Genomic DNA, 13280 nt, shown 5'->3' with positions numbered 1-13280 from the left:
AATGACCTTAATGAAACTAAGGCTAAACTTTGTCATGGCTGATTTAGCACGACGATTTAAAGCGTCGCAAGGTCAGGTCAGCAAGACTGTTGGAATCTGTATAGACATAATGTCTGAACACACCAAGGATCTTATTATCTGGTTGCCTCGTGAAACAATCAAAGCTATGTTGCCCGAAGCTTTTAAAGAACGCTTTTCAAACACAACCTGTGTAATCGACTGCTCAGAGGCTGTCTTACAGAAAGCCAAAAACCTGGACTCTAGAAGTGAATCATACAGCCACTACTATGCCAACAACACTGTGAAATATTTAGTGGCAATTTCTCCCTCTGGAATAATCATGTTCATTTCAGATGCTTATGGTGGCAAATGCAGTGACAGGTACATAACACAGAACTCAAAACTCGTGCTGGAGATGAGGTGATGGGGGATCGTGGTTTCACAATCAGGGATTTGCTGGAGGAGCGTAGAGTGAAATTAATCATTCCAGCATTTACACGCAAAGGATGCCAGCTGACCAACGAGGAGGTAACGCATACACGGCGCATTGCTCACGCCCGCATTCATGTTGAACGGGCAATAAGGCGTCTGAAGGTGAACAAGATTCTTTCGCAAACAGTGCCAATTAGCTTGGTCCCAAAAACTGATCAAATGCTCAAGATCTGTGCTGGTCTAGTGAATTTAAAGGGTAACTAAACCCCTGGTCAGAGCCCGACTCCACCCACTGGCAATATTTGAAAAATGCTAGAAAAGAGGGCTGACACCAGCGGAGATAGAGGGGACGAACCGTGAGCAGGGGGGCGTGCACCTGAGACCTGCTGTCAGACTCTCTAAAATGGAGAGTGACTGACAGGGTCGCAAGACGACGTAAAGTACATGCATCTGATGAGTTTTATCGAGTTGATGTCAATAGCGCGCGCTCTCTATAGGCATTTTCATATTTTGCCGCTATGTGAAAAAATTCATCAAAATGCGCCGACGCGTTTGTCACCCCAAAGGATTAACTTTAGCCTAACCATAAATTGTGATTAAAATATATATGATCACTCACATCAAGACGCCGCTGCGGTGGTGGAGTCCATGCAGGAGGAGCAGCGTTTGACACTGCGTCGCTTTTCAGCGCGAGCTGTGTGGAGAAGCCCATTTCCACCTCCATTGCGTTGGAGAAGCAATCACGCGTAAAATGCAGGTTTCACACTCACGGTCTTCCAGGCCAAGTGCATGCAAACACTGGCGCCTAATTTCCAAGTCTGCTGGAAAGCTATGCAGTCCAGCAGTGCTGTTGCAACCAGCAACACTACACCTACATACCCTCCTGACCACTGTACAATACAGATAAATCTACGCTAGCTCATACCAAGGGCGTGGTGAGCTCATACCAGGGGCGTGGTGAGCTGGAACCTGCTTACGTCACCTGCCACCGCTTACGTCACTTGCCACCGCAAACATCCAATAGGAAAATTCAACTGCAGTAGCCACCGTTCAACCTTAAGAGGGCAGCACTCAGACGTTTGTACACCATATATTGTAAAATTAAAACACTTTATACCCAAATGTCCAAAAAGTTACTCGAATCAATGAACAGCACTAATAAAGCCCCATTCTTACAGATCATTAACTAAAAAAAGTTGGTTTAGGGTTTAGTTACCCTTTAAGAGGTGAGCTTATTTCAAGTGAAAAGTGAGAATGAGAAGACATTTATTATTGCACTCCAACACACACACACACACACACACACACACACACACACACACACACACACACACACACACACACACACACACACACACACACACACACACACACACACACACACACACACATTCATTTCACTTTTTTTTATGATACAATGTATTATCTAACTTTTGTATCTAACACATGTAATATACCTTTCTAATGCCTTGCGTTTTTAATACTTTTTTCTTGTTTTTATTTTAACTACATTTTTGTTTTCCTATTGATGCTTTCATTCAGTACTCTTGATGTTTGTGGTGTGTACAAGTTATAACACCTGGTATCTCCTTACTATATTTTCAAAAGATCCAGGTTTTTAGGGCAGAGCTTCAATTTCTTTGCAACAAAATCATCCACTAATCTTGGAAGCATGTGTGCAAAATAAAAATTCTGGAGGTGTTTCATGTGTGCATCTGTATATTTTTTGTCAAATGAAATGTCTAACTCCAGGTGCTCAGTTGATGTCCAGATAACCAGCTTGCAGCCCCAGGCACATCATTGTCAGCTGGATCTGGAAGAATAAATGTAAAATAAAATGGCTTACATTTTGTTATAATGAGTATCAACAAGTATCTCTCCCATTAGTTCAAATCTTAAAATAAAAAATGTTCACCCACCTGGAGGTAGTGTCCACTTTGCCCATTGGGAAGGATGAGATACTTCCCATCACTTAAGCATCTGATGTCACCATTTGGCCGACTAAGAAATTCTGCAAGTGACATGGCACTCTTTAGGGGACACTTTATCTCAAGAAGCTGTGTGGAGTCCAAAACTCCATCTGAGCTGGCTCCAAACCAGGGATGGTCAGGACACACCACCAGGCCTTTCCTCTCCACAGTGTGCCCATGAGCCTCCATGAGCTGTATGGCTATGTCCTCATGTTCTTTTCCATATTTAGTTGCAGTATTGCCAGGGAAGGTGGGATGCAAGTGTTCATTCAGGAATTTTTGTGGGTTAGTAGTGCTCCATTTGGGGGTTCTCTTTGCTGTGCTCGCAGTCAATCGCAGCTTCCTTGCATCATGCCAAAGTTGTGATGCACTCTGTACCTGTGTCTCTTCAGTCAACTTCTCCATCTGAGCAGGGCTTAGTTGAATATAGGTCTCATAAAAAGTGAGACACTTCTTACAGGTTAATGCTGTTCCATGTTCTGTATGTGGTATCTGTAGATCACACTGGCTCTGAGAAGACTCATTATTCTCTACATCTAATCTGTAACACAGCTGAAGGAGACCATCCGTCTGTAGATTAAATAGTGGGGCCATCACAGAAGAACTGACATAAGTTTTAAATTCTGAGTGATCCTTGAAAAGTTTGAGGGGTGCTTCTGTAGATGACACACTTAGGGGATCTGGTGCTGATGAGCCTGGATGAATGTGGTCTGGTTTATGACGTTTGAAATTAATGTGCTTCACCTTTTTCTGCTCTACATTCTGCCTTGTGCCGGCATTCCACTTCCTCTGCACATCAGTACATGCTATCCCTGTCTTTCCCTGTCTGACTGCATTCTCAACCTACATTAGAAAATGGTCCATTATAAAATACACTCAGCAGTTGCAAGCTGATTCAATTAAATTCACATTTATTTGTATGTAAAATCCACATTTATTTATTTATTTATTTGCCTTTCACAATACAAATCATTTCAAAGCAGCTTTACAGAAAATGCATCTCTACATTACAATTTAGAGTTATATTTTATCAGAGGTGACTGTGTCCAAGTAATGTCTTTCATAAATGTGCATATACATAGGCCTACTATTCACACAGTTAGCTAATAATGTATTAATCTAATGCAGAAACTGAGCTCATTGAAGTAATGAATACATGTTTGTTAACGAATAGGTTATGACAATTTATTAAGATGTAACAGGCAAACTGACATTACAAAACTATCCTAAGTATCAACATTTTACCTTCCAAAGTATTGCAGCTGCGTGGCTGCAAGATCGCCCTGGTCCCGCAACACATGAACACCCTGCCGTTTGTATTTCACCTGACGATGAAACTAAAACCCAGGCCTGGTGATGTGGAACTTTAACCCTCTGGGGTCTAAGGTGTTTTTGGGGTCCTTGAGATGTTCTGACATGCCCTGACATTTGTGCTTTTTTCAGTTGCTTATAAACATATTAATGGCAAAGGTGTAATTACACTCTATTTAGCACAAACAGGGCTACCATAATATGTGAGCAACGTGTATGTACATGTTTGTATTTTTGAGAGAATAATGTTTATGCATGGTTATTGAAAAAACAAAAAACTAAAGTTTCTGAAATAAGGCCACAAAACACATACTAAATATGTGTCAATAAGACTTCTGAATAATGCATTTTGTCGCCTAGAGTTTTTTCTTCAAAATGATCTGAAAATCATCCTGCCTAATCATTCACATAAAACAATACATTGATTTACATTTTGCAAGACACTTTCTGTTGGGAAAGGCAATATGCGAGTGGGCGTCAACGATCCAACACCATCATGCATATTTAGTGGTTCACACCTGAGGAGACAATGGGGCCCGCATACTTAATGAGCCATTCATTCAGGTGTGTCACTGAGCCACAAGAAAGAATGCAAGAGCTATATATATATATATATATATATATATATATGGTATATATTCTACCAAATTGGTTCACAGTTGGAAGCATCTCATTTTTTTTTTTTTTTTCATGTCTAGTAATTGTGCAGTTAATTCTCATACTGTATTTTCAGTTTTGGAATGTGTATCCTCTCCCCAAATTTGTCACTAATAAAACACAATAAAAATTATTTAATGAAAAGGCTTATATTTACCTTTTAATAGTTTGTTTACATCTACCTTGTAAATATATTTTTTTATTAAAAAGGTTACAATTACAAATATAGCTGCGAGCTGCTCACAGCTATATTTATATATATCTATATCTATATATCTATATCTATATATATATCTATATCTATCTATATATATATATATATATAAATGAATGTAACTATATATATATATATATATATATATATATATATATATATATATATAGATAGATAGATAGATGTAATGAAGATTAAGTTCCAGTAAAATATGTTCACATTTCCCCATGATATCTTCATGTCCTATGTCCTATTCTGAGTGGCAGTATCTAGAAGATGAGGTTATGATCCGTGATAGCATTGGAAATAATTAGCCAAAATGTAGGCCTACAGTATGAGCCCTTTACCGTGTTAAAGTGATATAAAGCCATAGGATAGCTGTAATATTTTTCTCTGACTGGGTATGTTTAGGCATAAAATAATAGTTCATTCCTACTTCCATAGGAATTAATTGAAAACGCTCGCTCTGCTTCACTTGGCTCTGCTTTTCTTTACAGTAAAACATTGTTCTCAAGGATTCATCCAACCCTGTTTAAAAATAATCCAACACTGCCCTCTTTTGGAAATACTATATGTTCAATCGGTAGTATTATTTCATACAGAAATAAATTATTTATAATTCAGATGAGAATAAAGTTAGTGTTAATTAAAATGGCAAGGAAAACAAATATATTGATCTGAAATCTACTATCATTTGCTGCAAATAGGTTGACTATTTTATTATTATATTTTATTACGGCTATAATGAACTGGCTGCGATGTCACGATTGCAATGCTGGAATGCACAGTGTGTGTGTGTGTGTGTGTGTGTGTGTGTGTGTGTGTGTGTGTGTGTGTGTGTGTGTGTGTGTGTGTGTGTGTGTGTGTGTGTGTGTGTGTGTGTGTGTGAGAGAGAGAGGCGCGGGCGCGATCGAACAGTGGAAACATAGGCTACTCCGTCATTTTGTTCATACAGGACACCATTTAAACTGCAATGTGTTTACTTATATTTATGTACACTCGCAATGAAACACAACATTGTGCTTTTGTAAAAAAAACATTCAAGCAATCCCACCCCCGAAATGGAGCTATGTTTAAAATGAAACTAAAATGCTCACGGCTGCATGGGCATTCATAACGGTGTGTGACTGCGCGTCCACGGCGAGGAACGAGCAGAACAGTCAACGTTTTTTATTTCATTCCAACTTCCATAGGAATTCATTGAAAATACTCGCTCTACTCTGCACCATTATCAATGTCTGTGCAGACGAACATATTTTACTTTCGTTGTTAAGTTAGCGATTCAAAAGCCCCCTGCGGTGTCACACGTCGATTAACCGGTGGTAAAATATTCTCACCGTCCCATACCTAGTATATTTTTATATAGATACAATAGGCCTACCTGATTTTGAACACAAGAGGGCAGTATAGCCCTATGTATGACTTGATTTTTTTTTTTTACTTTACTGTTTTTAAACTTAAAATAAAATTAGAATAAAAATCTTTTTAAAATAAGAATAAAATGGGTTTAGTTCTGATATTTTTATAATTTTATATAGAAATAAATGGTGTATAATTACATTTTTAGAAGATATTGGGCTTTTTGTGTTTCCTTTTTTGACATTACTTTAATCCCACGCCATAGCAAAACCGTTTGAGATATTTATTATCCGTAAACAATTTAGCATCTTTAATGTATTTTCATCATGTTGAAATAGTTTGATGGGAATAAAATAAACCACTTAAGAGGAGTGGGTAAAAATTCAGAGGCTGATTTTGCAAAGAAATCCACATTCAAACCAAAATATCTGACTTCCTGTTGTTTGGAGCTAATGACGGTAAATTAGAAAGTTGTCCGGCTCGATGAGACCAATATACGTACTGATTTGTGTAACTGTGGGTAAAACTAGCCCCCCCACTTTTGTCAAAAGCATTTTGAAAGTGACACACTTCCTGCTGCCAGTTGGTGGCGCTATAACTTTGACTCACAATAGTTACATCCATCTGATCGACCTCTTACCACGAATACACTGCTGAAGTTTCATCAAGATCAGTTAATGTATGCTGAAGTTATAATACACTTCCTGTGTGCCTTATTCGCCATAAATTTGTTTCCTCGTCACGGCCAAACCGTTCTAGATATCAAAAATCCCCTGGCAATTTAGCATCCTCAGTGCCTTGACTTCATGCACACCGAGTTTGGTGGCGATCGGGTGAATTCCCTAGGAGAAGTGTTTCAAATACCAGACCATGCGTTTCCAAACAACCCTTAACCCTCTGAGGTCGGCAAACGCGCCCCCGCGTTTTGCTGGATTTTCTTCACATTGTAGCACAATAAACTTAAATTACTCCGTCATTTATGGTCATACAGAAAAAAGAAATATAAAAAAAGAATCTGTGATATTTCTACTTTTGTATGTGTCCACTTACAATCAAATCAAAACATTGTACTTTTGTAAAATAAAGAAAATAAACAGGGTGTGCGTTCTGCCTCTCCATCGCGGTAAACTTTTTTTTCTTGAGCACGTCTATAAACTGAAACAAAACTCAGTGAATACTTTTCACACATTTATGAGCCATATACCTTTATACACATTTAAGTGTGTACTTTTAAATGATCGGATTCAAACTGAAAACAAATATTCTCTGTTTAAGTAATTTGTATAAAACCAACAGGATGTCCAGTATTTCAAACGCTTGCTAATTACTTTTAATTCGACCACGCCCACTCGCGCAAAAGTGATTCACATGCAAATCTCCACATGGGACGCGAACGCCCTCGTTACCTCAAACACAAAATACCAAAACACTTCACAAGTCTCTGCTTTTCGAGTTCGAGTTTGGAAGACACGTCTGAGCTTACATTGAATTTTCCTCAGAAGAAGAAGAACGTGATTTGAAGACAAGAAAGATGTAAGGTAAGAAATTCTTACTTATTAGGTTATGGTATTGTTGCATAAACTTCACATTGCAGTTGAACTGTTGCTAGATATATGGTGAATATTATACTATTTAGACCCGTGTTTACTGTTAAATACTGTTTGTGGATATCTGCTCAAACATAGATATGTATAACCATAATGTTTAATATTTTGGAGCGCGATCGCATTTGAATGTATCATATTTTGGAGCGCGATCCCGTTTGAATGTATCATATTTTGGAGCGCGATCGCGTTTGAATGTATCATATTTTGGAGCACGCTGTGGGTTTGAATGTATCATATTTTGGAGCGCGATCGCGTTTGAAAGGAAAAATGCACCAAACATTAGGCTTTATGTTTTTACTATTATCTCATTTCATATCATCATAACGAATGGAAACATTTGAAGTAACATAAGATAATCAATATATTTTTCTCTAGCATTGTTACTGAATTCTTTTGGAAGATTTATAGGCTGCTATAGGTTATTGTTATAATTATTTTATGCAGTACTGCACATAGCTTGTGCCTACAAGGCACAACAAACATGGTGTTCATTATATTATATATTGTTGGAAACATTTGTGTGTGTGTGTGTGTATTCTGTGAATTTTAAAAAGCAATTTTAACCAGAAAAATCTAAAATGTATTCCCAAAATCGTGCAGGCCTAGTTTCTCTTGATACCAGTATGTTCACTTTTTTTCTTTTCTTTCAGGGACCAGATGCAACTGAGTCCTGCTGACTTCAACATTCGCATGAGTCTCTGTACATCAACATGGTAAAGTGAAAATCAAACACCTTGGAAATGAAAGGTATGTACAATGTTTTTAGGAATGGCACAAAGGTCTCTGTCTTTGGATCATTGTTTTCAATGTGCTCTTTTGTCATTTGTTGTGTATCTTTGGATTATGTTGTGTTGTAAATAAATCCAAACAATCTAAAAGCCATTATTTTTTAAATCTCCTCATTCTTTGTGCAAGGTTGCTCTGAATGACAGGGCCTGATCGCTCCTAATAGGGCAGTTAGGGGAGTGTCTTTGTCTTTCTCAGGTGTTAAAAGCTTACATATTCATGAGATGATCACGCCTCTTCGCATAAGGCTTTTTCACACAAAACACGTCTTAGAAATTTTAAATCAATATATTGTCTTATCTGAATGAGCGGTCAGGGTGATTTTCACCTAGTTTTGGAGCAAATATTCTAGGCTACGTGATACAATTTTCAAAAGTCTTGTGAAGAAATAATCAGTATGGGTTTCATGGCCTTATTTCAGTGACAATTTTTTTTTGTATTTTCACAAACAACGCATAAATGTCATTATCTCAAAACTACAAACTTTTACATACATGCTGCTGATATATTATTGTAGCAGAGTTTGTGCTAAATACAGTGTAATAAGACTTTAGCCATGACAATGTCACAAGTAACAGAAATAAGCACAAATGTCAGAGCATGTCAGAACACCTCCAGGGCCAGAAAACAGCTCAGACCCCAGAGGGTTAATAGCCGACTTCCTGTTGGGCTGACGTAAAACTTAGAGCACGAAAGTTGTTCGGCCCGATGAGATCTATATGTGTACCGAGTTTCATATTATTACATGCAAGTGTGTTTGATTTATGGACAAGTGTTCGGATCCCGTTCCAGGGGGCGCTGTCAAGCCCCCCTGCCACGCCCAGGTACCAGCTTCAGCCCGGCCCTGATGGCCGCGGGTTCTGACCCGTGTGCAAAGTTTCAAGAGCTTTTGAGTATGTTAAGCGCCCCAAAAGTGCCTGAATAGTCATAATAATAATAATAATAATAATAATAATAATAATAATAATCCTACCGAAAACAATAGGGCCTTCGCCCTTTCAGGGCTTGGGCCCTAATAATAAATAATCCTACCGGAAACAATAGGGCCTTCGCCCTTTCAGGGCTTGGGCCCTAATAATCCTACCGAAAACAATAGGGCCTTCGCCCTGTCAGGGCTTGGGCCCTAATAATAATAACTAGAACTATCTAGAACTAGAACTAGAACAGAACTATCTGTTGTAACTCATTCTGTGAATGAGTGTGTGTATATATAGTGCAGCAGATTAATGGCATATTTCAAGAGAATCGTTCAAATTGGTATAGAAGCATGAAATTTGGCACAGATACTCTCTAAGGGTCACTTTTTGGGAAAAAGGCGTTGGCCACCGAAAAATTCAACATGGCGGCCATTTTTTCAAGATGGCCGCTATTTCTGTAAAATGCTCATTATGTCAATTGTTAAAACAGTGATGTAGGCATAACATTTTGTGAAAATACTCTCTTCAGAATGTTTTTTTGGAAAACGGTGCTTGTCCCTCAAAAATTCAAGATGGCTACCAGTTTTCAAGATGGCCGCCATTTCTCTTGAATCCTTACATCTTTTTTTCAAATGGTGCTGCTATCATGAAATTTGGTACAAATATTCTTCAAGGAACATTATCATGGAAAAAGGTGTGTGCCGCTCAAATTCAAGATGGTGACCATTTTCAAGATGGCCACCATTTCTGTCAGAGCTCAATTTAATGTGTTAAGGAAGGTTTTGTTTAATATAGTGAACGTCATTACACAACCAGGGCACACTGGTGACTTAACTGCTGTGGAACTCAGCATGGGGTTCAGTGTCAGCTGATCTAGTTTTACTTACACTGTAGTTCTTGACTAGTAGTAATAGTATAGCTAAGTTTAGTGTCCCAAATGCTGTCTACCAGCCCCTCATCAATTAGCTAGTAATAGTAGTTAGATAGCCGCACCTGAATTGACAGGTTGTGCCAGCGCGGGAGAGCCGAGCCAAGGGTAAGCGTGACTTGACAAGGGTGACTTGTTCATGTATGCTTACCTGGAAGGTGTACAGATCACACGGGACTTAAATGGCACTGGATGAATGATCGGGCTAGGTGTAGGTGACCCGTACCTAGTTGTATCCCATACCTGAATGTGTACTATGTCTATGATTGAGGTGGTGAAAGGATAACCCCTCGGCCTTAATCAGACAACAAACCCCCAAAATGGCAAATGAAAATCCCATGTCAGCCAAGAGGCCAACTGATTGGAAGAAATGTTGTCTTTGTCAGACAGACACAAAGGAACCCCTCCAATCACCACCTACCCATCATGTTTCTCAACATGATGGCTATAAAATGATTGCCACCAACATTCCACTCTTACACAAGATGAACAAAATGCCAATGACCCTGGACCTGGAACGACTGGATGAAGGTGGTGGTATAGAAGCTTTGAGAAGGAACCAAGCGAAGTATCACTACAATTGTCGACTTCGGTTCAACAACACAAAGTTACTTCGTGCCCAGAAGCAACAATCCGATGCTCAATGTAGTGAGATAGATGAAGGCCAAACAAAGCATCGCAGAACCATGATGCAGAAAAGTCTAGATGATCAGGTTTGCTTTCTTTGTGATAACATATCTCCTGAATCTGACCTACGTCAGGTAATGACACTGCAACTGAATGACAGACTACATGAATGTGCACAAACACTGAATGATGCTAAATTATTGTCTCAACTAAGTGGTGCTGATGCCATTGCACAGGAGCTGAAATACCATAATTTGCGTCTCATTCATCTTTACAACAGAGAGAAACCTCAGAAGGCTTGAGAAAGAGTCACAGAGTGAAACGATTCAACCAGCCATCTTTCCTATGGCTCTTTCTGAACTGGTCACCTATATTGTTGAAACCAGTCTCAATTCTGATGGTCCTTCCGCCTTCCGTCTCGCAGATACAGTGGGGAGAACAAGTATTTGATACACTGCTGATTTTGCAGGTTTTCCCACTTACAAAGCATGTAGAAGTCTGTAATTTTTATCATATGTATTCTTCAACTGTGAGTGACGGAATCTAAAACAAAAATCCAGAAAATCACATTGTATGATTTAAGTAATTAATTTGCATTTTATTGCAAGACATAAGTATTTGATACATCAGAAAAGCAGAACTTAATATTTGGTACAGAAACCTTTGTTTGCAATTACAGAGATCATTCGTTTCCTGTAGTTCTTGACCAGGTTTGCACACGCTGCAGCAGGGATTTTGGCACACTCCTCCAGACCTTCTCCAGATCCTTCAGGTTTCGGGGCTGTCGCTGGGCAATACAGACTTTCAGCTCCCTCCAAAGATTTTTTATTGGGTTCAGGTCTGGAGACTGGCTAGGCCACTCCAGGACCTTGAGATGCTTCTTACAGAGGCACTCCTTAGTTGCCTTGGCTGTGTGTTTCAGGTCGTTGTCATGCTGGAAGACCCAGCCACAACCTATCTTCAATGCTCTTACTGAGGGAAGGAGGTTGTTGGCCAAGATCTCGCGATACATGGCCCCATCCATCCTCCCCTCAATACGGTGCAGTCGTCCTGTCCCCTTTGCAGAAAAGTATCCCCAAAGAATGATGTTTCCACCTCCATGCTTCACGGTTGGGATGGTGTTCTTGGGGTTGTACTCATCCTCCTTCTTCCTCCAAACACGGCAAGTGGAGTTTAGACCAAAAAGCTCTATTTTTGTCTCATCAGACCACATGACCTTCTCCCATTCCTCCTCTGGATCATCCAGATGGTCATTGGCAAACTTCAGATGGGCCTGGACAGTCATGGCCTAGTGGTTAGGGAGTTGAACTGGTAACCCAAAGGTTGCTGGTTCGATTCCAGAACCGGTGGGAAATGACTGAGGTGCCCTTGAGCAAGGCACCTAACCCCTAATTGCTCCCCGGGCGCCACACAAAGGCTGCCCGCTGCTCTGGGTGTGTGTATCCACGTTTGCAGTGTGTGTGTGTGTGTTAACTACTCACTACTCTGCTCCTAATGTGTGTGCATTAACTTGGATGGGTTAAATGCAGAGGTCAAATTCCAAGTATGGGTTACCATACTTGGCCGTCACGTGTCACTGTCACTTTCACTGTCACTGTCACATGCACTGGCTTGAGCAGGGGGACCTTGTGTGCGCTGTAGGATTTTAATCCATGATGGCGTAGTGTGTTACTAATGGTTTTCTTAGAGACTGTGGTCCCAGCTCTCTTCAGGTCATTGACCTGCCGTGTAGTTCTGGGCTGATCCCTCACCTTCCTCATGATCATTGATGCCCCACGAGGTGAGATCTTGCATGGTGCCCCAGACCGAGGGAGATTGACCGTCATCTTGAACTTCTTCCATTTTCTAATAATTGTGCCAACAGTTGTTGCCTTCTCACCAAGCTGCTTGCCTATTGTCCTGTAGCCCATTACACAGCTCTCTGGTCTTGGCCATTGTGGAGAGGTTGGAGTCTGTTTGATTGAGTGTGTGGACAGGTGTCTTTTATACAGGTAACAAGTTCAAACAGGTGCAGTTAATACAGGTAATGAGTGGAGAACAGGAGGGCTTCTTAAAGAAAAACTAACAGGTCTGTGAGAGCCGGAATTCTTACTGGTTGGTAGGTGATCAAATACTTATGTCATGCAATAAAATGCAAATTAATTATTTAAAAATCATACAATGTGATTTTCTGGATTTAGATTCCGTCTCTCACAGTTTCAGTGTACCTATGATAAAAATTACAGACCTCTACATGCTTTGTAAGTAGGAAAACCTTCAAAATCAGCAGTGTATCAAATACTTGTTCTCCCCACTGTATGTGCAACCTGTACCAGCAGCGTATCCTTTTTCTAACAGTGGCACTTCCTCTCTGTGGACTACACCTTGCCGTGGTGGAGAGGCTTGTGTACTCCAATGAACCTGAGACCTATGCCGGTGGGGATTTTATATCCCTGGCAAGTTTAACTAAGCTGGACAGGTCAAAGGAGAGGA

Source organism: Leuciscus leuciscus, assembly GCF_965113295.1.
Source record: "Leuciscus leuciscus genome assembly, chromosome: 6".
In the NCBI taxonomy this organism is placed as follows: Eukaryota; Metazoa; Chordata; class Actinopteri; order Cypriniformes; family Leuciscidae; genus Leuciscus; species Leuciscus leuciscus.
The sequence above is the reverse complement of the archived record's forward strand: the minus strand, read 5'-3'. Positions refer to the sequence as shown.